A 26,280-nucleotide genomic window follows, 5' to 3' on the forward strand; every position below is an offset into this window, starting at 1 on the left:
TCCTAATTTTTGGGTGACTAAAGAACAATGATGTTCTTAATGATAATGTAATGAGATCTTCTTCATTGACTTTAGACGTAAATTGTCGAAATTGGAAGAATAGGCACATGAGAGTTGGTGGATCTTTTGCAGGCAAATTTTGAATCTTGCGTTTCTCTTTATTTCCTTATTATTTTCTAATATTTGACCATTTCTCCTTGTTCACTAAATAATTCTTGCGTGTGAGTTATTGCATTTTGAGTTGGGAAAAGATAGGGAGCAAGTGTTTTTAACATGGTTTAATATTGTATGTTTCTATATTTCTATTAACCTTTCCTTTGACTCTAATTAAAGAATAAATACGTAAAAAAGGTGTTTATTTAATATTAGTGTTCAAGGGATCATCCTTCAATAATTAAAGAATAAATACGTAAAAAAGGTGTTTATCATGATATTAGTGTTCAAGGGATCATACTTTAATAAGGATTGCCGTGAAATTTATGTAACAACTCAAATTTTTTATTATTTCAAATTAAAATAAAATTGAAGGTTTATTTGTAAATTATATTTTTTATATATTTTTTCTTTATCTTCTTAGTTTTTTTTTCTTTCTAAAATTGTAAAACTAGACTAATTATAAAATATATATTTGATAAACATATCAAATTAAAGATCATGACAATAGTTTTAATTTGATTTCTACGTACATTACAAGAAAAAGCGGTCGCAACGACCGAAAAAACGGTCGTTAAATTAAAGTGTTAATGACTGTTAGTGGTGGTCGCTGTTTCAATCGTCGTCCGGCTATGTAACGACTGTTTCAATCAATTTAAAATTAATTTCATATTGAAATATTGGCTTTTAATATAGTATAGATAGATTCGAACAATTCACATCACTCTTTAAACGACATCGTCTGCGTGACTTCTATATAAATCAAAACTGCTAATTCAAGCCTAAATGAGCCTGTCAAGTGGCAATTATATATCTTCGGATTCGCAGAGTTGGAAACCCCAAACTCTAAAAATCCCTTTGTCTCTTTGACAAAGTAGATCTCTTTATGAGCGTGAAATTTTGTTCGAGGTCTTCGTTATACAATTCTGTAAGAAAGAAAGATAAATAAATGTTTGTCAACATGACTTTTAAAAATTCTTAAAATAAGAGAATTTATTTTAAAATTTATGTATGCTATCTAGCAGGAAAGTGACATGGATTTTTTTTTTTTTAATTACAAGAGGTATCTATTATATAGTCAAATCAATCATTCGCACGCAATCGAAACTTATACACCACATTAAGGTGAAAAAATAATCGCATGCAGGTGGGGCCACTGTCCGAAAGTGATGTGGAATTTAAAATTCAATCTTGAATGCAAATGTAAAGGCGAAATTATTTGCTCCTAATTAAGCAAGACTTTAACAATATATATGATCCGAAATGTGTATTGCTACGTTGGCTTTTTTGGTTTAGGAAAAGTGGTGGCGTATTATATTTGACAAATATTGCATTTATGAAAAAAGTGTGATTATTAGGTTAGGAAAATACTTTTTAGTCTTCATAGAATAGCACCTTATAAGAAAGAATCAAAGAATAGAAAGAAAAAGAAAAGAAAAAATATGAAAAAGAGGAATAGGTGTGCGGTGAGGGGTCCATGGCAAAGACAAGACCCTTATTTGGGCATTTGCTTTCAACTATGGGTAATGGGTGATGAGAGAATACGTACCATATATGCATTTTACTTTCTCTCTCCTTTTTCTTTTTCTCACTTACGATTTGATTTATTTACTCTATCTTCCCTTTTTCAACTTAATTTGCTCACCCAACACTTTTCCTTTCATATGAAATCAAACTGGTACTTAACCATGTTCCATGTTCACAAATCTATTTCTAAAACTATTGTGCAAAAGTTGTGTTTGTAAATTCTCATTAGTGATAATAAAATAAGTTGTGGCTAGCTAGTTTAAAGATTTTTAAGAATTTATGAAATTTTTAAAAATATTTAGTAAAATAAAAAAGAACAAATTTATAAAATCTAAAAATAAGATATACTATTAAAAAGAAATTCATCAGCCCTATCTCATTTTTTATAATCTTTATAGGAAACAATCAATTAACAAATGACCTCACCGTAGTTTGTTACTCCCTCAGTCCCCAAAATAAGTTTATCTTTGAGGACGGCACGAGTTTTAAGAAAAAGTGGTAAAATGTATTAATAGTGGAGAAAAATATGTTATAATTAATATTGGAATGGTGAAAAGGTGAAAAAATGTTATAATTAGTATTGAGAGTGGTGAAAAAGTGAAAAGTAAGAATAAATAAAGTATTATTAATGGTAGGGCAGTAGTCCAAAAATAAAAAGAAAGAAAGAGAAACTTATTTGAGGGACGTCCCAAAAAGGAAAAAGATGAACTTATTTCAGGGACGGAGGGAGTATGTTAAATACATACAGTTTTCATTTCACTCGCCATCATTCACGACTTTTTATCTTTCTCTAGCTAAAATCTTTCTCTAACTCACCTTTCTCTGTTTAATTTATAAACTCAATTATTAATTCAAGCAAGTTAACTCATATATTTTTGAGACATTTATTTTATAAAATTTTAAAATATTATATAAAATGTCTAAGATAAATTTAGTCAAATACCCTGAACCAATTGACTCAAGAATCGAGATGTGTCAAGTCTTAGAATTTTGTATCACAACTTAATTTTTAGAGTTCAAAATTTTTGTTGGTCACTGAGTTAGGGTGCTTTGCAAAATTAGGTCATATTTTTTTGGGCTTGCAAATTTTGGGTCATTTATTATTAATTTCGGCGTAAGTGAGCCACATTTGAGCCTGGGCCCGATCGGACTATTTTGCATGTGAGACGTGCGTGACTTTACAACTGGAGCCTGAACACTGATGTGAAATTTTACTTCATTCTTTTATTTGACATATTTATACACATATAAAAATAAATCATAAAATAATACATAATTAAAAAACACAAATAAAAAATGAATTAAAAAAATATACGTGAGTGAAAAGAAATAATACATAAATTGAAAACACATATGAATCTACTTCATGAACCCTGTTTCCCCATATTCCCCAAATTATAACCATCAATCTGAATTCGATGCCATACGTGAGTGAAGAGAAATCATATAAAATATATTTTATTTTTGCAAATCAATCCATGTTAATTATGGGTTTGGTTCGACCCTCCGATGTCTCGTCAAGCAAAGGAAATTATTTGTATATTTTTTAAATATTTTTTAATTCATTTTTTATTTGTATTTTTTAATTATGTATTATTTTACGATTTATTTTTACATGTTTATTAATATGCCAAATAAAATAATGAAATAAAATTTCACAACAGCGTTCAGACTCCACCTGTGATGTCACTCACGTCTCACGTGCAAAATAGCCCGATCGGGCCCAAATGTGGCTCACTTACGTCGAAATTAATAATAATACCCCAAATTTATAAGCTCCAAAAAAATGTGGCCTAATTTTACAAAGCACCTTAAGTTAGTGGTCTACAAAAATTTTGAACTCTAATTTTTAGCATACTTTATCTATTGTTGCAACATGTTGAATTCAATCATGGCATAATAATATGACTGACCAAATGCATCTCAGTACGTCCTCCAATCAATAAGCAAGGAGTTTAAATAACCTTGTATGTGTAGATGAATGTGTGAGAGTTGTACGTAACTAAGAAAATACTATATATATTGAGCCGTAAATTAATCCAATACATATAAGTATATATATATGTTCAAAATATTAAATTTTACTAACTCAAAAGATATACATATATACTTATACATACATTATACTTTACTTTCCCCTTTCTATTTTTGAATTTGGAAATGTAAAGAATTTTCATATGGATGGAGGATGGTATACATATAAAAGACAAACTTCATCTTACTGATTGGGTGAGATTTAATTTCGATCTAACTCTATTATATCATCCATTTCTTACTATTAATTTTATTATTTTAAAAATTATTAAATAATAAATTATTATTATTATTATTATTATATCTTGAATCCTAATAAATATTTATTACAAAAAATTGGATTAAAAAAATTATATGCCCTAGTTATAATCAACCCAAATAACTACTGGTATTTTTTTTACTAAAAATGCAAATTAAATATAAAATCCTAATTGAACTGGCGAACCATTGTTAATATAAATTATAAAATTAAACTAAATTATAAGTATTGAAGAAAAATATAATAATTAATTTTTTTGATAATGAGACTCGAATGTGACATTAAAATTGGAATAGAGAACTTTCAAGGCAAAAGCAAATTAAGAACAAAATGGCTAATCCGCCAAATAAATAAAGGCCAAGTCAAAGCATTAATTTCCAATCAACCAACAAAGAGAAAATCATAAACGATCGCCTTGAGTCACCTTTGATTCTCTTGTCATTTGATGAATTTAAAGAACATAATTTTTGGTGTTTGATATGACCATTATGCACCTAGCCTTTTTTTATATATAACAGAATGCTTGGAAAAATTGAGGTTCGATCTACTTATGCAATTTTCATATAATTAACTACTTTTTCTTTGAGATCTAAACAACTATTATTATTATTATTATTAATTATTATTAGTATTATTAACGTTCGTTCTAGACGAGTACTCTTTTTCCTCTTTTGAGGTTTTAATGAGGCTCGGCCCTTAGCTTGCTATTTTGTGCTTCCAAGGGTTTTAGGTTTTCTTTTTTAATAAAGTTTAATTTAATAATAATTATTAGTATTATTAAATGGGTAAATTCGTACATACTTTTGTCTCTCATCCTTACAAAGGGAGAAATACCGGCGGTGAACTATAAGGTTTGTGATAATGTAATTATTATCAATAATTTATTTTTAAGGAAATCTTAATTTAATTTTTAGAATTATGAATCATATTGTATATATCATAAAGAACTTCTTGTTACTAGAAAAATGATTAATGATAGTTTTTCATACATACTAACCAAAACTTAATTACTACATCCATTTGTTGATTATTGCTCGCATACAAATATACAAAAGCTTGTAAATTAATAAATATATATATATATATTTTTTTGATACATTACATAAATAAATAAGTAATTAAATTTAAAGACTGCGCCACGATAAATTCAAATTCATGATCTCGAGACTTGAATATTAACCATCTACCACTAGATTAATACAAGCACACGCTTGTAAATATTATTTGAAGTATGATATTGTGGTTGGAGTGGTACGTCATTTGACACGAAATTAATGTAGCAATGGAGATGGCTTAAAACCCGGCTCAAAAAAAACATTTGGCAAAGAAAATTTATTAATTTGGAATCAAACAAGCTTTCAAATTGAGCCATACAAATCTACAACGAAAAAAGTGGGGCAGCAAAGTCAATGTCCGCATTTGGCAGCCTTTATTTCATAAATATTCACACCCCATATATTATTCTCCTAAACTTCCATGCGAAGCTAAATTTCTTTTCTTTTCTTTTCTTCTCCCTTCCCTTCTCTCCAAATGTGTATGGAATTTCAAAACCTCTTTTCTCTCCATTCACCACTTTAGCCTAGCTCTTTCTTTGCCTTGATTTCCTCACACCACAATTCTTTTTCTGGTTAATGGATATTGATTTCTCGTCGGCTATTGGGGGGTGTAGGTTTTCCAAAATCTTGCATGGCAAAAAGATTGAAAAACAATTCTTCTTCTTCTTCTTCTTCTTCTTCCTCAGCATCATCAATTCTTGAAATCTCGACAAAATCCCACCACCTCTTTGTGGTGTTTATGGGGTTCGTCTTCATCCTGGCTGCGCTTGTGAACTCCGCCGCACATCCTTCATCATCAACCATGGCTTCGACTGCCAGCCTTCCCTCTCATACAACTACCCCTTTCGCAAAAACAAATGGTTTTCGCCCCAAAAGGAGGCAAGATCGCAAATCCAAACGGAGCGAGTTTGAAGCAGGCGATCATGAAGTTCCAAGTGGGCCCAACCCTATTTCAAACAGGTAAGTTATGGAGATGAGATGAAGAAGAAGACGGATTTTTTGTTCTAGTTTGTTACATCTTTATGATCGTTTGTTAATTGCCATCGCTTCTCTTTAATACTAATACTACTACTTGTGCTCGCTCAGCAGTTTGTTACACCTTTTTTTTTTTTTTTATATGTAAACTTCTGTTTTGAAGTTTTCTTTTAATTAGAACTGTATAGCTAGAGAGATATATATACCCAGATTTATATATATTATTTCTTCATGTCTGATGGTGTTTGAATTGCTGCAGTATTTGTTGAATTTGAGATTTTTTTGTGTGTAATCTTTTTCTTTTTCTAATATTCTGTGTTACTGTGCATTAACTCTCTCTCTCTCTCGTTTTGGCTGAAAGCCGCCGTTGCGTTTTACGCCAGATAATAATCATCATCATCATCATCGTCGAGCCTCTAATTTGATTAAATTTCATCACATGGTAATTATGGTCCAAACTGTATAAACTACTAAATTTACAGGCTGAATGAGAAAATAGTTCTTGTGTGCGCCTTGTGCGTTTATTTCTAAGTTAATTTTTGGGATTTCTTCTTCTTTTTTGGAAATTAGATTTCTGGTTTAGGGTTCTTATAGGCTGTTAGCATTGGATAGGAAGGACTCGAGGGGCAATGAGAAGTCCCATGGCTTCTCATTATTTAGGGTTTAATTGGTACAGATTTAATAAATTCAATTATATAGATTTTATTAAATTATAATTAATTAAAATTAGATTAGTGTGGATGTCAATGCACCGGAGTGTGCCTATATCTATCTATATATATATATATAAGAAAGTGATTCAAATGAGTCGAGGTCTCAATGATACATTATCATTTGTTAGGAAACATTATAAATAAATCATGGATTTTATTCATCTTCATCTTCATAATTTAAGGACTGAAAATAATTCTTATTTATACGATACTCATTTGAATCACTATCTATGTATAAGTATAGCATATTTATCGTGCTAATTAAATAAGCATGAGAGATTAAGGATAATTAATGGCGTAAAGTGGTGGGTGACAGAACTTTTGTTGTTTTGCCTGGATAGTCCTTTTACTCATTTGAATGGCTTTGAAATTTGCTTTAGTCTTCTCAAAGACAGCATCCAAGAAAACTAAAGTTGATATGTACAAAAAGCTACCCATTATCACCCTATCATTTCATAATCACCACTTCTTTGAGTCATATATACGTTAATCAATAAAATATAGCATTTATTGAATTCACTCAATATTGTATTTTAAAATATTATAGAATATATATATATATATATATATATATATATATATTAAAACAAAATAAATCATATCCTATGCGACATCTTATAATCACTTAATTCATTCTAATTTTCCTCAATTAATATCATTCATTCTTATTTTTTTTCTAAATTTTAATCAATTTCTATATCTAAAAATCATGATATATTTAAAAACTAAATATCTAAAAAATCATTATATAAATATTCCAACAAAATAAATTCTATCCTACGTGGTATTAAAGCAAAATAAATCATATCCTATGTGGCATCTTATAATCACTTCATTGTAATTTTCCTCAATTCTCATTCATTCTTATTTTTTTCTAAATTTTAATCAATTTCTATATCTAAAAACCATTAAAAATCTAAAAATCATGATATATTTAAAAACTAAATATCTGAAAAATTATTATATAAATATTCCAACAAAATAAATTCTATCCTACGTGGCGTCGTATAATCACTCCATTCTAATTTTCCTCAATTCTCATTCATTTTTATTTTTTCATTTTTAATCAAATTCCATATCCAAAAACCAATAAATATCTAAAAATCATTATATATCTAAAAACTATTAAATATCTAAAAATCTTTATATTAGTATTCCACTTATCAATAGAATTTTATTTATATCCATATACGAAAAATAGAAAATATATATATTTGTAATTTTGAGGTTGTAATAATTATTGTAATATTATACTTTATGATATCCAACTCTCCAATTTCAATTTAAAAACGTACTTGATTACTTTAATATATATATAACTTTGATGTTATTAATTCTATTTATATTCCCTAAAAAATTATCTTCGACCTCATGGGCAGACCAATTCAGGTTCCAACGTATATAATACTTTAATTGGGTTAAAATAAAGTATTAATAGGCAAAAAAGCTCACTTCCTTAAGTTTTTTTGTAAAAATGCCCTAAGTTATTATACAAAGCATTCTATGCCCTAATTATGTGAAGTACTCCCTCCATCCACCAAAAAAACTCCTACTCTACTTTTTGGACAATTATACCCTCCCTTGCTTTTAAAACTAGTACACCTTTACCTATTGGCCACACTTTACTCTACCCTTTTAGTATTTTACACCACCTTTTTCAGCTTTTCTTAGTCTCCGTGCCGAACCCCAAATAGGAGTTTTTTTGGTGGACGGAGGGAGTACATATTTTACCCTTTGATGTTGATGATTTTGCTTGGTTTTTTGTGAAAGACTTACACATTTGACTGATTTGACAGCCACCAATCATAAAAGTCAATGATTTGACAGCTATCAATCAAGAGTACATATGATCGGTGGGTGGCTAGATTATGTGTCCGCCCGGGCGGACACATGATTTCACCGGCCGGATACATGATTTTATCGGTCGGACACATGATTTGCCACCCAGATCATCAAGATTTACTGTGGATGCATCATCTTGTTGGATGAATGCAGATCCTGGGTTCGAATCTTGAAGGGAGCAATTTTTTTTATCTTTTTGAGTGCATTAATTTTAACAGCGAATGCATTAATTTTTATAGTGGATGCATTAGATTTGATAGTTCTCACGTTCTCACAAATAATGTAGTTCTCTCTAGAACCACACCCTATATATATATATATATATATATATAGGGAGATGTTTAAGAAAGAACCACTAAATAAAAGAAGAACGGATAACCATTTTTAGTCATTCGATCATCAAGATCTACGGTGGATGCATCATTTTGTTGGATGAATGCAGATCCTGGGTTCGAATCTTGAAGGGAGCAATGTTTTTTTATTTTTTTGAGCGCATTAATTTTTACAGTGGATGCATTAGATTTGATGGTTCTCACGTTCTCACAAATAATGTAATTATCTCTAGAACCACACCAGTGGCGGATCCAGAATTTGTGATTTGGGGGTACTAAATTTATACGATGTCTGAAAATATTTGTATGTGGGTTCGGGGGCGAGAGCTCCCAAGCTAATTATTTTAAACATTCCGTACAATTCATTTTTATATTCAAGTAGAATTTTAATGAACTTATAATTAGAATCAATCACTTAATATAATAAATAGTTGTTCGCACTTCTATTCATCCAACGACAAGTACATTGAAAGCTTATAAAGACCTACTGTTACGTATTTTAAAAAATATATATATTTCATATTCTAAAAAAATAGACTAATTCATTATTAATAGTTCATAATTTTACTTTGATTCGATCATTGACTCAAATTCAATACTAAAAATTATCTAATAAATGAAAATGAGTCAAAAATTTAACAAATTAATATAACAAATCACTATAAAATATTAAATAATTAACATGAATATTATAATTATTAAAATGATATATTATATTTTTTCTTGTGTTATATATATATATATATATATATATATATATATATATTAGAAAAATATAAGAAATTTGGGGGTACAGTTGTACCCCCTTGCACCAATGTGGCTCTGCCACTAAACCACACCATATATATATATGAGCGCGCTCCAGTGAGACCCCCTATTTTTCGTGAGACACTGAGTACAATGAATAAGACGTATATACTGATGAACAAAGGCAGCAAGGCAGTATATATTGATGAATAACGAAATTTAAAAAATTGGTAATGAATAAGACATATAAACTGATGAACAAAGCAGAATATACTGATGAACGATGCAATATATACTGATGAATAACAAAATTTAAAATATTTTGCTCCCTACAGGATTCGAACCCTGAGAAAAAAAATTCTCCCTCTAGATACAATATCAGTCATAGGATTGATGAAATAAACGCATGAGATCGTGTATCAGGTTTCACTAAAAATAAGGGGTCTCATTGGAGCACTCCCCTATATATATAATAACTATTAAATTCAATTGTTAACATTTATTCCTTCAACTACTCCATTCTAATTTTCCTCAATTCTCATTCATTCTTATTTTTTTCTAAATTTTTATCAATTTTCATATCTAAAAATCATTAAATATCTAAAAATCATTATATTAATATCCCAACAAAAAAAATTTATATCCTACGTGACGTCGTATAACACTCCATTCTAATTTTCCTCAGTTCTCATTCATTCTTTTTTTCTAAATTTTAATTAGTTTCCATATACAAAAACCATTAAATATCTAAAAATCAATATATATCTAAAAACTATGAAATATCTAAAATTCATTATATTAATATTTCACAAATCAAGAAAAAAATATTTGTATCCATAACGTAATTAATAATGTACTCCCTCCGTCTCAGCTTTTAGTATCCAACTTTTCTTTTTTGGTCGTCCCACATTTTAGTATCCATTTCTATTTTTAGCAAAAATAGGTGGGGCCCTTACTCCACTTTAATTATTTTAACTCTCACATAAAATGTGGGACTCTTATTCCACTCACAACACATCAATCACTTTATTAAAACCCGTGCCGTTCTCAATTGGATACCAAAAGTCGAGACAGAGCGAGGGAGTATTTGATACAGAAATATTTAAGAATAGAGCTATATTAGCCCCCTAATGAGATGGTTGATACGATAAATGATTACGTCATGTCTCTAATGTCTACAAAAGAAAGAATTTACTTAAGTTCAGATAGTATTTGCAAAGAAGATGGACAAATTAACCTCGATGAACATGTATTCTCAGTTGAATATATCGACACGATCAAGTGTTTAGGATTGTTGAGTCATGAGATTAAATTGAAAGAGAAATGCATAATCACGCTTCTCAAAAATATGATCAATCTAATGAGCTTTGCAATGACACCGGGCTGATAGTAACTTAACTTGGGGAACACGTAAGTGAAGGCAAACTCATTTCAGGAAAAAATTGCGCAAGAAGTTTTCTATATGAGTGTTTGTTTTGCTATGTCGACAATAAATAAAGATCATGGATAATCTCTTTCAAATGCAGGATTATACATGTCGAAACCTATTTTTAGTTATGGGCAACTCTACGTGGCAATCTCAAAAGTCACTAAAAAAAGAGGTCATACGCAAGACACAACAACTAACGTGGTGTATGATGAAATTTTTGATAGATTATGAGGTAATTGCAAATTTAATAATTTATTCAACTTTTAAAGTTTAAGTCTTTAGTGCTATTATATACTTTATTCTTTTCTTATTTTTTTTTTAATTACTGGTTCCAACTACAGACATATAATATAGTTACATTTCAAATAATTGTTTCAATTTCTCTTTTAATATTTTTTGGATCAAAACTCTGCTTACATATAAATTTCATAAGATATTTAAATTAGGTCGGTCAATTTTAAATAAATATTATAATTTTTTATTTTAAAACAATTTCATTAAATTCTTTATTTTAGTGAAAAAAATTTATGAAACAAAAAATACATTAATAATTTTATAAATTTATTGTAGTGACCCGCTCTTTTATATATTTTAAATCTAGTAATGAGTGTTTATTTTTGTTCATCAGTGAATGAAAACGGTTTTTATCCTAATATGAATTCAGTTTATGATCCTGAATTTATATTGTTAAAGCAGTTAATGATATTATTTCAGAGTTATAACTGACTTAGCAAAGTCACGTTATTTATTTAAGCAAGATGAAATTAGATTTTATCTTTATTCAAGTCGTGATTTATTTCTGACTCGTGAGTTAATTAAATCTACGGATTTAATTTAAATATTAGAACAACAAACGAATTAAATCTACGGATTTAATTTAGATTCATTTTATAATTTATCGATTTAAGCGAGAAATCACATGTCGAAATACGAGATTTATTTAAATAATCAGTATCAAGCATATACGAGCACACGATCCATCTTACAGTTACAGAATCACCGAGACAGAGAAAATACATCAATAATTCTCCTCTACATTTTTTTTCCTTTCTTTTTCTTCTCTTTTTCTTTCCATTAATTTTGTTCCCCACTCCATTTTACCACTAAATCTACTTTTTGACTTTCACCACCATTTTCCCCACCACTTTCACCACCAACTCAATTATGCAACAACACATATTGTTCCAGCCATCAAGTCTTTTCTTCCCTCACCAAAACGTGTAGAAGAAGTTGAGAAAGGGAGAGAGAGTTTCCTCCAACTCCAAATTGTAACTTGAAGAGGTATATACTAAGCTTCTTTATTTTGAATTCAGTTTCATATCATCCAAACGGTTCCCAAAAATTCTCAAATTAATTGTGTATCATCTTTCATACATTTTCTATATTTTGGTAAAATTTCAGAATATTTAGAGCTCGCATGATTTATTTATGAATTTGTAAACATCACTGCCCATCTGGAATACATTTTTGGTAAACAATCTTTGGGAGATCATAAGTAAAGTTTCAATCGGTGAAAACCTTTGAAACTTGAATATGTCACTCTAGACTCCCGTATCTTTCTTTTGACATCGGCCTCACCATTTTTGAGTAAGGGAAACAACCGGTATAAATTCTTGAAATCTAGTTCTTATTCCATGTACCATCCAGTAGATTTTACAAACCTACGACTTTGAGGTGGAAAAGGTCGACTTAAATATTTGATTCTCAAGCCTATCTTTCTACTGAATATTCACTGACATGTTGGGAACTTACTTGTTCAGTTTTAGAATTTTTGGTGAAGCTTAAAGTGGTTTTTCCGATTTATGTTCTGAATCTGCCAAACTTGAACTCTTTTTGTGCACTGAACTTTAGATAGTCATATCTTCTAAACCATGAAGGTTCTTAGAGTAAATCCAACTGGAGAGTGTTATGATCTCTCCCTAGTTTCCAGATTGACCTTTGGGGTTCCCAGTGGAGTTTTGTAAAGGGAGATATGAATTTTTAAAGAAAGCCCACTGACTTGGTTGTAATCTGGAAATATGAAATTTACAGATTTTTGCTTGTTAAATACCCATCTTTGAGAGGGCATATCTTGCTCGTTTGAATTGTTTTTCATTCGATTCAAATTGGAGAATGATCCTTGAAATGTCTAGTTTCCAGAATGTCTTTTGGAGCCTCATTTGGAGATCCGAGGTAGATTTGGTGTCTGTTGTAAAACAACCCCTTAAGAGCTCAAGTTGTTGAATTATTTTCTATGTATCAAAGTTTATTTTAAAGGATGTTTCGTGAAAGATTTAGTATATGTGCGTAACAAGTTTGGGACTATTTATTTTAAATGAGGTCCGTTCTTTATTTAAATTAGGATGGACTTTTAATGAATATTTTTGGGATTAAACTATTATTTCTTGATTTATATAAATTATTTTTTAAGGACTTATAAATATGAATTTCGTAGGCCTACTGACCTACTGTGATCGACGGTTTGTCGATGTCTAACAGCTTTGAAAATTTTATAGCAAGTCCCTACATGAGTCTTGAGTACCCTGGTAAAATTTCAAGCCATTCCAACTTCGTATGATACTTCTTTAAAATGCAAAACCTAAACTGCACATTACTACTGAGAATTTCAGAGAACAGAGAAAAGAGTCATTTATTTCAGTAGCTTCCTGGGTGATCTAGCTTTCCAAATTTTTATGGTATTAACCTTATTGTGTTATTTAGATATCCACCAAAGTTGAGCCCAGTTTGACAACGTTTACTATTTTTCAAAAATACAAGTTTTTGATTGTTCAAAACTGCCGAACATGGTAGATCGTGGTAAAGACGTCATATCCCTCAAACCACTTGGAGTTTTCGACTCTATTTTTTTTATATGAAACTAGACTCGAAGATCTTTCTTTCGGTATGAGTCTCGAGTCCAGGAGATGTCGGAGTCAGAACAGATTAAATTTTGAAGTTGAGTCAGTGTAAAAGCAGAGCATGTTTTGATGATGTTTGATTGTGATTCTTATGTGCCTTATGTTGAGCCTTTTTATTTTATTTTATTTTTTTAATTTTATAACATTACTTGTTCTTATTTATTAAGCCCGATTAATTATGAGATTATAAAGCGAATAAGTTGAAGTATTTATTTTCTATTGACTACGAGGAACGGGGTTTATTTAATTGACGGATTAGAACACCCGATGAGAACGGATTGATTATGATAATCTATCCGACCTCATGTGACGAGCCTTATTTAAATTATTTTATTTCGACAATTAGGATTTATAATAGAATTTCCCAGATTATTATCTCAGAATAATAATTATCGGAATATGAGTCATGCATAGTTAAATTACGCATTCTCATTAATTGAGGATTTTATTCGAGCAGTATCTTATTTATATTCTCGTAATAAAGGTCAAACACGAGATTAATAATCAGTCAAGGAGCTACTGTACCACAGAAAATTTCTATCAGGTGGGCATTACTTTCATATATATCAAATGAGTTTAAATATTACGTTCAAGCAAGTTATTTCATGATTAAATTAATTGAAGTTATTTCAAATATTGTCTTGCCATAAAATATTTAAATTTCAGTATGATATCTATCTGATGTGACTTTTATCATGTAATCGAATTCGGGTCTTGAGCAGTTGATAGCTATCCTGCCAGGGCTAGTGTACACCAGTGACCGTGAGTCATCTAGCGGGTTGGCCGGTCAAGTGACCGTGAGAGGTGGCCACCTCTCCGGCACAAAGTTCCAGATATGATAGATTACAAGAGAACTTAGTCTGCAGACGAACTTTAAGAATCACAAATGAATTTAGTAAGCTTGGGCCTTTTAGCGAAAAACTCCCTTGCTGTACTGTTTATGATGGCATGACAATTTACAGTTTTGAAGCATGTATTTTTATAATTAGGCATACGTGTCCACTGAGTACTTTTGTACTCAAGCCCTGCATATATTTCTAAATGTGCAGGTTGAGCAGCTGCCGATGGTGATGAAGTGACGAGCGGGATTCTTTTGTCTTATTATGTATTAATGAACTCTAGGGTTACATGTCTTCATACATGTAATCAGAACCTTATTCCGCTGCGTACTCAGAAGTTTTATGTTATTTTGGATAAGTCGGAGTTATCCGAACTTGTTAGTTATTTGAGTCTATACGACAAAAACTCTGTTATATTATAGATATCCATGTTGTTAACAATGATGAAATACGATCATTTCTTGTTTGATTATTCCCCTTTCTACCCCGCTTCTAATCTCCCTCCATTAGCCACGATTTCCCGGCTTAATTATCCTTAATTAGGACCGGTCGTGACAGAGTGGTATCAGAGCAGTTTATTTGCTCTGAACCCTAGAGTTAACCAATTTTTCTAGTATGATCACTAGTATGAAAGAGTCAGTCGACAAAAGCTCAGCACTTCATCACATCGTCATGCTCAGCAAGAAAGAATGTGGTAATGATTTTAAAACATTGAGAAGTTCACGTTTTATATGAATGTACTGATGCTTACATTCAAGTTTATGCATTATTGATTGATTAGATATCTCAATGAACTTAGATGCGTTAAGAATGCATGATCACTGTTACGAAAAGAACAATAGAAGCTAGGAACTCAGTCATATTTCACTATAGCCATGGTGAAGAGCTAAGAAAGAGGAAGAGAATCCAATGACAGCAGTGCAAGCAGAGTGCCACGCACGAATCACTGAAGCAGGCATAGTTCTTCATTCAGGTTGTTCACGCAAGACGGAGCACCTAATCGACTATTGCCTTCGATGATAGTTTAAGTACAATATTGCTTATAAGTGATGAGTGCAACTGATGTAATCAGTTAGCTAATCCCTAATAAGCTGAGACTCGCTTCTAGCCTCGATTATCACTAGCTATGGCTTGAGGATAACCTTCATGATTCATGTATGAACTTCAGAGTTAGACTTACGAGGGGTCAAAATTCTTTGTATATGATGTTATAATATTGCGATTAAAGCTATCAGCTTATAGTTTCAGATATTCGGAACCATTCTACTTACAGTACCTATCGCAATAGATAAGGACATGACTGAGAATCCCTATTGATTACGATCACCTACTACGAATTGGAAAGACGAGATGTGATATGGGTACTAGCAGTTATCAACCATTATGATTGATCATAAAAGTTTACGCAAGTGTATAAGACGAGAGAAGTTCTCGAAGATGGTTTAGAGTTTAATAATAGCTAGAAGCGCCGATAGTGGATCAATGCTGGAACAAATGAATTAAGATTCTAATGAGACCCTAAGGATATACTCCAGATAAGTATATATACCTTAACCTATCGAGGACATCGTCTCAGTTAGAACGTCATGGATTATGCATTTAGTCTGGTAGCCGTAATGAGAGCATTGACTAAGGTCATTCCATGACTTAGTATTACACATGGAGACACATACCCTATAAGGTGCTCAGATGAGCAAAAGCTATTTCCTTATTGAATGCGTGATGATTCAGAAGGTCTTTTGCAATAACACGGAAGAGTGCTTCAAATTATATGGTTGCATTTCAAGCGCTATGTGAAGGAACACTAAGTACTAGAAGTACTACATTAAGATCATATAGAGGAACATTATTGAGTAAGGTCGAGCCTACCTTATTTCGCCTATAGAAAATGTTTAAGGATTGCATTAAACTAGGAGGCAGACTCCAAGTTTGAGAAGCTCTAGAATATTCTCAAGGATATTAAGAAGAAAGTGGTGATTTTAGACCAAATATACCTTTTGCAGCCAAGGAACAAGAATTGCCAAGTTTGGAAAAGTATTTCCGAATGACTGAGAAGTAGTTGTGTCGGACCTGGCCAGTCCACATGGCCAAAATCTCAGTAGTCGTCATATATGGGTCTTTAAACCTATATATTTTAAACCTTCATCTGAAAAGCCAAACGGGTTCAGACTATTAGGTCATTTCGTTTCGACCTTTCAGTCAATTCATTTCTACCCTATGGTTATTCATTTTCAATTGTTTGGCAAATTATTGAAACACTTTGCCTAATTGCCATTTGTTATTTGAATCATTGCGATCTACTAGTTGTTGGTAGATTTTCTGTGACCCAAGGACAAACAGATACTTATCTGATTAAATCAGTCAAACACATATGCTTCAACCCAAGGGTCAAGCACGTAATGCATACAGACAATCTCTTGTGCATTTAGTAGGACCTTATTTGTGTATTTCAAAAACGATGATCATTTCGATGCTTTTGTATGCCCCTATGTTGGCTTAGTTATTTTGACTAGTATTAGTACGGAAACGCTGGTTAATAGGGCATTTTGGAACTGAGATCTTTCATGATGAATTTGCAAGATAGCCAGTTCATCATGTATAATGCTTGAATAGATCACCATATTTAGATTCAAATGTTGATGAAATAGTCCTCATTGATACTAATTTCCCATGTCTATGTAGCGACCCTATCAGTCTTTCGCGGCAAGTCGAGCCGCTATGTTTTATTTATATGTTCGCTTAAGTTTTAGCAGGAGCAGAACTCGATGAGTTAAGGAGTAACTATAGAAACGATAGTATGTCCTTATTGCATTTTAATGCGCTGATAACTTGTGTTTTTACTCATTAGAATGCCACCAAGACGAGGGCGTCTGAGAGGAGGGGGAAGGATTCCCCGTAATGATGAGAGAGGCCCAGAAGCAGGGCCAGAACCTGAATTAGTTCAACCACCTGTTCAGCCAGAACGGCGGATTGAGGAATTATTCTTGCGACAGAACCCACCTACCTTCAACGGGACAGGAGACCCGGCAGAAGCTGAGACTTGGGTTCGCGCTATTGAACGCATTTTCAATTTCCTGCGTTGCACCGACCAAGAACGCCTGACTTGTATGTCCTTTCAGTTGACTGGGTCAGCTGATTTCTGGTGGGAAGCAAGGATGAAAACGATGACAGCAGAGCAGTTAGAAAACCTGACTTGGGAACAATTCAAAGCCGGTATATATGACAAGTATATACCCAAGAGCTACCGCAAGAAAAAGGAGGCTGAATTTTACAATCTGAAACAAGGAAAGATGTCGGTAACTCAATACGACAGGATGTTCTGCGATATGTCTAGATATGCGCCGGAACAAGTTGACACAGATGAGAAGATGGCTGAAAAGTTTTGTGCCGGTCTGAGGCACGAGATTAGGATGGCTTTGGCAAGCCACGGAGGATTGTCTTACACCGAGTCGCTCAGTCGAGCGTTAGACATTGAGGCAGCCATGCCAGGAGAAAGACTTGCAATTATACCTGCGCCAGCACCTCCACATGATCAAAATCATAATCAGAATTTCAAAGGAAAGAGGAGATGGGACAACAGTAACCCGAACCAAGGCGAGAAGAGGCCATGGCAGGGACGGGTCTTCCAGTCACAAGGTTATGGAAGCCAGGGCGCACCGAAACAGATGGGAAATAACCAACAAAGAGCCCCACATTGTCCCAAATGTAACAAAAGTCATATGGGAATTTGTAAGGCCGGCAGTGATAGTTGCTATATCTGCAACCAGAAGGGGCACTATGCAAATCGGTGCCCGAATAAGCAACATGGAACGAGTTTAAGGCCAAACCCACCTATCCAGGCTCCGCATCTGCGAGCAATCCAAGCTCTGCCCCAACCATACCCAAGGCAGAAACAGCCCGAGAACAACCAGGGAAACCTGGCAGGTATGGGCATGCTACTCAATACTCCTGTTGTACTTCTATTTGATACGGGCGCATCGCATACTTTCATTTCAAGTACATGTGTTGACACATTAAAATTTAAAATGGAAAGAGCTGACCAGAAGTTGAGTATATCATCACCTATAGGAGGGATGACGACAGTAGATCATGTGTGCTTGAACCTAGAACTGAACATAGGGTCACTCAAGATTGTAGTGAACAACTCCTATGTTATACCGATGGGAGATGTGGACATAATCCTAGGAATGGACTGGCTAGTCGAGAACTATGCCACCATCCTTTGTAACGAAAGACGGATATCGTTTCGACCCCCAGGAAGGGAGCCGTCACATTTCCACAGAATTAGTATGGGAAGAAGAAAAATGATCATCTCCGCCCTGCAAGCAACGAAAATGATGAAGAAGGGATACCCAGCTTACCTCGTATACTTGCACGGAGAATTGGGTACTGAAAAGAGTATAGAAGATGTAGAAATTGTACGGGACTTTTCAGATGTATTTCCAGAGATTCTGCCAGGACCATCACCGGACAGACCAATTGAGTTTACCATTGATTTGGAGCCCGGGGCAGCTCCCATTTCGAAGGCACCATACCGAATGGCTCCTAAAGAGTTGGAAGAACTCAAGATACAACTGCAAGAACTTTTAGAACTTGGATTCATTAGGCCAAGTGTATCACCTTGGGGTGCACCCGTACTTTTTGTGAAGAAAAAGGATGGCACATTGCGAATGTGTATAGACTATAGAGAACTGAACAAAGTGACACTGAAGAACAAATATCCTTTACCAAGGATAGATGACCTCTTCGACCAGCTCAAGGGAGCAAGCGTGTTCTCGAAGATTGATTTGCGATCTGGTTATCACCAGCTGAAGATTCGACCAGAAGACGTACCTAAGACGGCATTTCGAACTAGGTATGGCCACTACGAATTTGTAGTTGTGCCATTCGGGCTAACCAATGCGCCAGCTGTGTTCATGGACCTCATGAATCGAGTGTTTCATCCGTACTTAGACAAATTTGTCTTGGTGTTTATAGATGACATCCTGATCTACTCGAAGAACGAGAAAGACCATGAGGAACATCTGAGAATTGTCCTAGAAACGTTGAGGACGGAGCGCCTTTATGCCAAATTCAGCAAGTGTGAGTTTTGGCTCAGCGAAGTCACGTTTTTAGGACATATTGTATCATCAGAAGGGATTAAAGTGGACCCTGAAAAAGTGCAAGCGGTGCGTGAATGGAGATCGCCTACTAACCCTAATGAGATAAGAAGTTTCTTAGGATTGGCAGGTTACTATCGGAGGTTTATGGAAGGATTTTCCAAAATTGCAAGGCCAATGACGCAACTACTCAGGATGGGAATAAAATTTTCTTGGACAGAGGAGTGCGAGAAGAGCTTCCAAGAACTCAAGGAAAAGTTGACTACGGCACCAGTGTTAGCCGTCCCAACAGCTGATAAGGAATACGTGATCTACACAGACGAGTCCAAAAATGGACTTGGTTGCGTGCTGATGCAAGAAGGAAGAGTGATAACATATGCGTCACGATAGCTTAGGCCACATGAACTGAATTACCCGACTCATGATCTGGAGTTAGCTGCAGTGGTGCATGCGCTGAAGATTTGGAGACACCACCTATATGGAGTTAGGTGTGAAATATTCACAGACCACAAAAGTCTGAAATACTTTTTCGAGCAAAAGGACCTTAATATGAGACAAAGGAGATGGCTCGAACTAGTGAAAGATTATGACTGTGGTATTAACTACCACCCAGGCAAGGCCAACGTAGTGGCAGATGCATTGAGTCGTAAGACTCAATCTAAATTGGGAGCTCTCATCACTCGAGAGACGGTGCTCATAAGGAAATTTAGCAAAATGAGCATAGAAGTGGTTAAACCACCAGGGACGATAGCAAGCGTTGTGGCAACGGTACCTAACTTGAGGAAGACGATCGTAGAAGCACAAAGAAAAGACGGGAAGATGGAAAAACTACGGGAAACAGTAAGGAAAGGAGGCGTCAAGAATTATCAAGAAGCATCAGATAATGCTATCCTCTTTGAGGGAAGGATATGCATCCCCCACGATGATGAGCTTAAGGATAAAATCATGAGTGAGGCTCACGATACCCTTATACTGCCCACCCAGGGAGTACTAAGATGTATCAGGACCTATAGAAACACTTTTAGTGGGAAGGCATGAAGAGAGACATAGCGTCATTTGTGGAGAAATGCCTGGCATGCCAACAGGTGAAGGCCTTACACCAAAGGCCATATGGAAAACTACAATCGTTGGAAATTCCAGAATGGAAGTGGGAGCACATCGCAATGGATTTTGTGACCAGTTTGCCCAAAACAAAGAGAGGAAACACTGCCATTTGGGTAATAGTGGATCGACTCACAAAATGTGCTCATTTTATACCAATACCGATCACACACGGGTCAGACAAGCTAGCTCAGTTGTATGTTCGAGAGATTGTACGCTTACACGGTGTACCCGTGTCAATCACATCAGATCGAGACTCGAAGTTCACATCTAGATTTTGGATGAGCTTACAGAAGGAGTTAGGCACGAGGCTAAATTTCAGCACCGCCTTCCACCCGCAGACAGATGGGCAGTCTGAAAGGACAATTCAGACCCTTGAAGATATGTTGAGAACAGTGGTGTTAGACAGAGGTGGAAGTTGGGAAGCAGTGCTGCCGTTGATTGAATTTGCCTATAATAACAGTTACCAGGCAACTATCGATATGGCACCATATGAGGCATTATATGGAAGAAAATGTAGATCACCGCTTTATTGGGATGAAGTGGGTGAGAGAAAAGTTTTAGGACCAGACATGGTCAATGAGATGGTTGAGATAGTCCGCCAGATCAGAGGGCGAATAAAAGAGGCACAAGATAGACAGAAATCTTACGCTGATGCACGTCGAACTGAGTTATGTTTTGAAATAGGAGACAAGGTCTTCCTAAAGGTATCTCCTACCAAGGGGATAACTAGGTTTGGTGTCAAGGGAAAACTTAGGCCCCGATTCGTAGGACCTTATGAGATTTTGGAGAGAATAGGCCCAGTAGCCTATAGGTTGGTGTTACCGCCAAGCTTTGGAAACGTTCACAATGTTTTCCACGTATCACAACTCAGGAAATACGTTTTCGATCCAAAGCACATAATCCACCAAGAAGAGATGATCCTTTGTCCAGACTTGAGCTATGAAGAAAGATCAGAGGCCATTCTAGATCGAAAAGTACAACAACTCAGGAATAAGGCAATCACATCAGTGAAAGTCTTATGGAGACACCACGGACAAGAGGAAGCCACGTGGGAGCTTGAAGACAAAATGAAGGAGAAATACCCCGAACTGTTTTAGAAGAAATATGCAAATTTCGGGACGAAATTTTTGTTAAGAGGGGTAGTATGTAGTGACCCGCTCTTTTATATATTTTAAATCTAGTAATGAGTGTTTATTTTTGTTCATCAGTGAATGAAAACGGTTTTTATCCTAATATGAATTCAGTTTATGATCCTGAATTTATATTGTTAAAGCAGTTAATGATATTATTTCAGAGTTATAACTGACTTAGCAAAGTCACGTTATTTATTTAAGCAAGATGAAATTAGATTTTATCTTTATTCAAGTCGTGATTTATTTCTGACTCGTGAGTTAATTAAATCTACGGATTTAATTTAAATATTAGAACAACAAACGAATTAAATCTACGGATTTAATTTAGATTCATTTTATAATTTATCGATTTAAGCGAGAAATCACATGTCGAAATACGAGATTTATTTAAATAATCAGTATCAAGCATATACGAGCACACGATCCATCTTACAGTTACAGAATCACCGAGACAGAGAAAATACATCAATAATTCTCCTCTACATTTTTTTTCCTTTCTTTTTCTTCTCTTTTTCTTTCCATTAATTTTGTTCCCCACTCCATTTTACCACTAAATCTACTTTTTGACTTTCACCACCATTTTCCCCACCACTTTCACCACCAACTCAATTATGCAACAACACATATTGTTCCAGCCATCAAGTCTTTTCTTCCCTCACCAAAACGTGTAGAAGAAGTTGAGAAAGGGAGAGAGAGTTTCCTCCAACTCCAAATTGTAACTTGAAGAGGTATATACTAAGCTTCTTTATTTTGAATTCAGTTTCATATCATCCAAACGGTTCCCAAAAATTCTCAAATTAATTGTGTATCATCTTTCATACATTTTCTATATTTTGGTAAAATTTCAGAATATTTAGAGCTCGCATGATTTATTTATGAATTTGTAAACATCACTGCCCATCTGGAATACATTTTTGGTAAACAATCTTTGGGAGATCATAAGTAAAGTTTCAATCGGTGAAAACCTTTGAAACTTGAATATGTCACTCTAGACTCCCGTATCTTTCTTTTGACATCGGCCTCACCATTTTTGAGTAAGGGAAACAACCGGTATAAATTCTTGAAATCTAGTTCTTATTCCATGTACCATCCAGTAGATTTTACAAACCTACGACTTTGAGGTGGAAAAGGTCGACTTAAATATTTGATTCTCAAGCCTATCTTTCTACTGAATATTCACTGACATGTTGGGAACTTACTTGTTCAGTTTTAGAATTTTTGGTGAAGCTTAAAGTGGTTTTTCCGATTTATGTTCTGAATCTGCCAAACTTGAACTCTTTTTGTGCACTGAACTTTAGATAGTCATATCTTCTAAACCATGAAGGTTCTTAGAGTAAATCCAACTGGAGAGTGTTATGATCTCTCCCTAGTTTCCAGATTGACCTTTGGGGTTCCCAGTGGAGTTTTGTAAAGGGAGATATGAATTTTTAAAGAAAGCCCACTGACTTGGTTGTAATCTGGAAATATGAAATTTACAGATTTTTGCTTGTTAAATACCCATCTTTGAGAGGGCATATCTTGCTCGTTTGAATTGTTTTTCATTCGATTCAAATTGGAGAATGATCCTTGAAATGTCTAGTTTCCAGAATGTCTTTTGGAGCCTCATTTGGAGATCCGAGGTAGATTTGGTGTCTGTTGTAAAACAACCCCTTAAGAGCTCAAGTTGTTGAATTATTTTCTATGTATCAAAGTTTATTTTAAAGGATGTTTCGTGAAAGATTTAGTATATGTGCGTAACAAGTTTGGGACTATTTATTTTAAATGAGGTCCGTTCTTTATTTAAATTAGGATGGACTTTTAATGAATATTTTTGGGATTAAACTATTATTTCTTGATTTATATAAATTATTTTTTAAGGACTTATAAATATGAATTTCGTAGGCCTACTGACCTACTGTGATCGACGGTTTGTCGATGTCTAACAGCTTTGAAAATTTTATAGCAAGTCCCTACATGAGTCTTGAGTACCCTGGTAAAATTTCAAGCCATTCCAACTTCGTATGATACTTCTTTAAAATGCAAAACCTAAACTGCACATTACTACTGAGAATTTCAGAGAACAGAGAAAAGAGTCATTTATTTCAGTAGCTTCCTGGGTGATCTAGCTTTCCAAATTTTTATGGTATTAACCTTATTGTGTTATTTAGATATCCACCAAAGTTGAGCCCAGTTTGACAACGTTTACTATTTTTCAAAAATACAAGTTTTTGATTGTTCAAAACTGCCGAACATGGTAGATCGTGGTAAAGACGTCATATCCCTCAAACCACTTGGAGTTTTCGACTCTATTTTTTTTATATGAAACTAGACTCGAAGATCTTTCTTTCGGTATGAGTCTCGAGTCCAGGAGATGTCGGAGTCAGAACAGATTAAATTTTGAAGTTGAGTCAGTGTAAAAGCAGAGCATGTTTTGATGATGTTTGATTGTGATTCTTATGTGCCTTATGTTGAGCCTTTTTATTTTATTTTATTTTTTTAATTTTATAACATTACTTGTTCTTATTTATTAAGCCCGATTAATTATGAGATTATAAAGCGAATAAGTTGAAGTATTTATTTTCTATTGACTACGAGGAACGGGGTTTATTTAATTGACGGATTAGAACACCCGATGAGAACGGATTGATTATGATAATCTATCCGACCTCATGTGACGAGCCTTATTTAAATTATTTTATTTCGACAATTAGGATTTATAATAGAATTTCCCAGATTATTATCTCAGAATAATAATTATCGGAATATGAGTCATGCATAGTTAAATTACGCATTCTCATTAATTGAGGATTTTATTCGAGCAGTATCTTATTTATATTCTCGTAATAAAGGTCAAACACGAGATTAATAATCAGTCAAGGAGCTACTGTACCACAGAAAATTTCTATCAGGTGGGCATTACTTTCATATATATCAAATGAGTTTAAATATTACGTTCAAGCAAGTTATTTCATGATTAAATTAATTGAAGTTATTTCAAATATTGTCTTGCCATAAAATATTTAAATTTCAGTATGATATCTATCTGATGTGACTTTTATCATGTAATCGAATTCGGGTCTTGAGCAGTTGATAGCTATCCTGCCAGGGCTAGTGTACACCAGTGACCGTGAGTCATCTAGCGGGTTGGCCGGTCAAGTGACCGTGAGAGGTGGCCACCTCTCCGGCACAAAGTTCCAGATATGATAGATTACAAGAGAACTTAGTCTGCAGACGAACTTTAAGAATCACAAATGAATTTAGTAAGCTTGGGCCTTTTAGCGAAAAACTCCCTTGCTGTACTGTTTATGATGGCATGACAATTTACAGTTTTGAAGCATGTATTTTTATAATTAGGCATACGTGTCCACTGAGTACTTTTGTACTCAAGCCCTGCATATATTTCTAAATGTGCAGGTTGAGCAGCTGCCGATGGTGATGAAGTGACGAGCGGGATTCTTTTGTCTTATTATGTATTAATGAACTCTAGGGTTACATGTCTTCATACATGTAATCAGAACCTTATTCCGCTGCGTACTCAGAAGTTTTATGTTATTTTGGATAAGTCGGAGTTATCCGAACTTGTTAGTTATTTGAGTCTATACGACAAAAACTCTGTTATATTATAGATATCCATGTTGTTAACAATGATGAAATACGATCATTTCTTGTTTGATTATTCCCCTTTCTACCCCGCTTCTAATCTCCCTCCATTAGCCACGATTTCCCGGCTTAATTATCCTTAATTAGGACCGGTCGTGACATTTATATTTTAAAAGACCCCGTCGAATTTTCGACGGGTCACTTACTAGTAGTTATATACGTGTTATAAGTGTTCTTTTTTATTGATAAATTTATCATGAAAAAAGAAAGGATAACAAAATAACACCCCTTAATTAAATCTTTTCTTTTCCTTTATTTTCTACAAAGGAGAATTTATCTTTTTCTCATTCATTATTTTCACTTCAAATAGGGATAATAGTGTCACACTAAAAATGGATTGGAGGGGAAAAAATGATGAATGAGAAATGAAGAAATTCTCTTTTGTACGAAATGAGAGAAAAGAACTAAAAGAGACATTTAAAGGGTGAATTTTCATAAAATATAGTGCTACTATATTTTTAAAATCGATAACCAAATCAATATATACTAGTTGATCATAATAA

General features: G+C 33.7%; 2 long non-coding RNA genes across 4 annotated transcripts; both read left to right on the forward strand.

Annotated features, from left to right (window-relative positions):
* Nucleotides 1-12,037: 12,037 nt before the first annotated feature.
* Nucleotides 12,038-15,259, forward strand: LOC130995450 (uncharacterized). 2 transcript variants are annotated; one of them, XR_009092158.1, is made up of 2 exons: nucleotides 12,038-12,347; nucleotides 15,013-15,259. It is a non-coding gene; the product is annotated as an uncharacterized LOC130995450 (long non-coding RNA). The 2 variants fall into 2 exon arrangements; XR_009092159.1 differs by lacking the exon at nucleotides 12,038-12,347 and adding an exon at nucleotides 13,194-14,507.
* A 7,297-nt stretch (nucleotides 15,260-22,556) lies between these two features.
* Nucleotides 22,557-25,778, forward strand: LOC130995451 (uncharacterized). 2 transcript variants are annotated; one of them, XR_009092160.1, is made up of 2 exons: nucleotides 22,557-22,866; nucleotides 25,532-25,778. It is a non-coding gene; the product is annotated as an uncharacterized LOC130995451 (long non-coding RNA). The 2 variants fall into 2 exon arrangements; XR_009092161.1 differs by lacking the exon at nucleotides 22,557-22,866 and adding an exon at nucleotides 23,713-25,026.
* The last annotated feature ends 502 nt before the right edge of the window (nucleotides 25,779-26,280 follow it).

This window comes from Salvia miltiorrhiza, chromosome 7 (assembly GCF_028751815.1).
Source record: "Salvia miltiorrhiza cultivar Shanhuang (shh) chromosome 7, IMPLAD_Smil_shh, whole genome shotgun sequence".
NCBI classification, from domain to species: Eukaryota; Viridiplantae; Streptophyta; class Magnoliopsida; order Lamiales; family Lamiaceae; genus Salvia; species Salvia miltiorrhiza.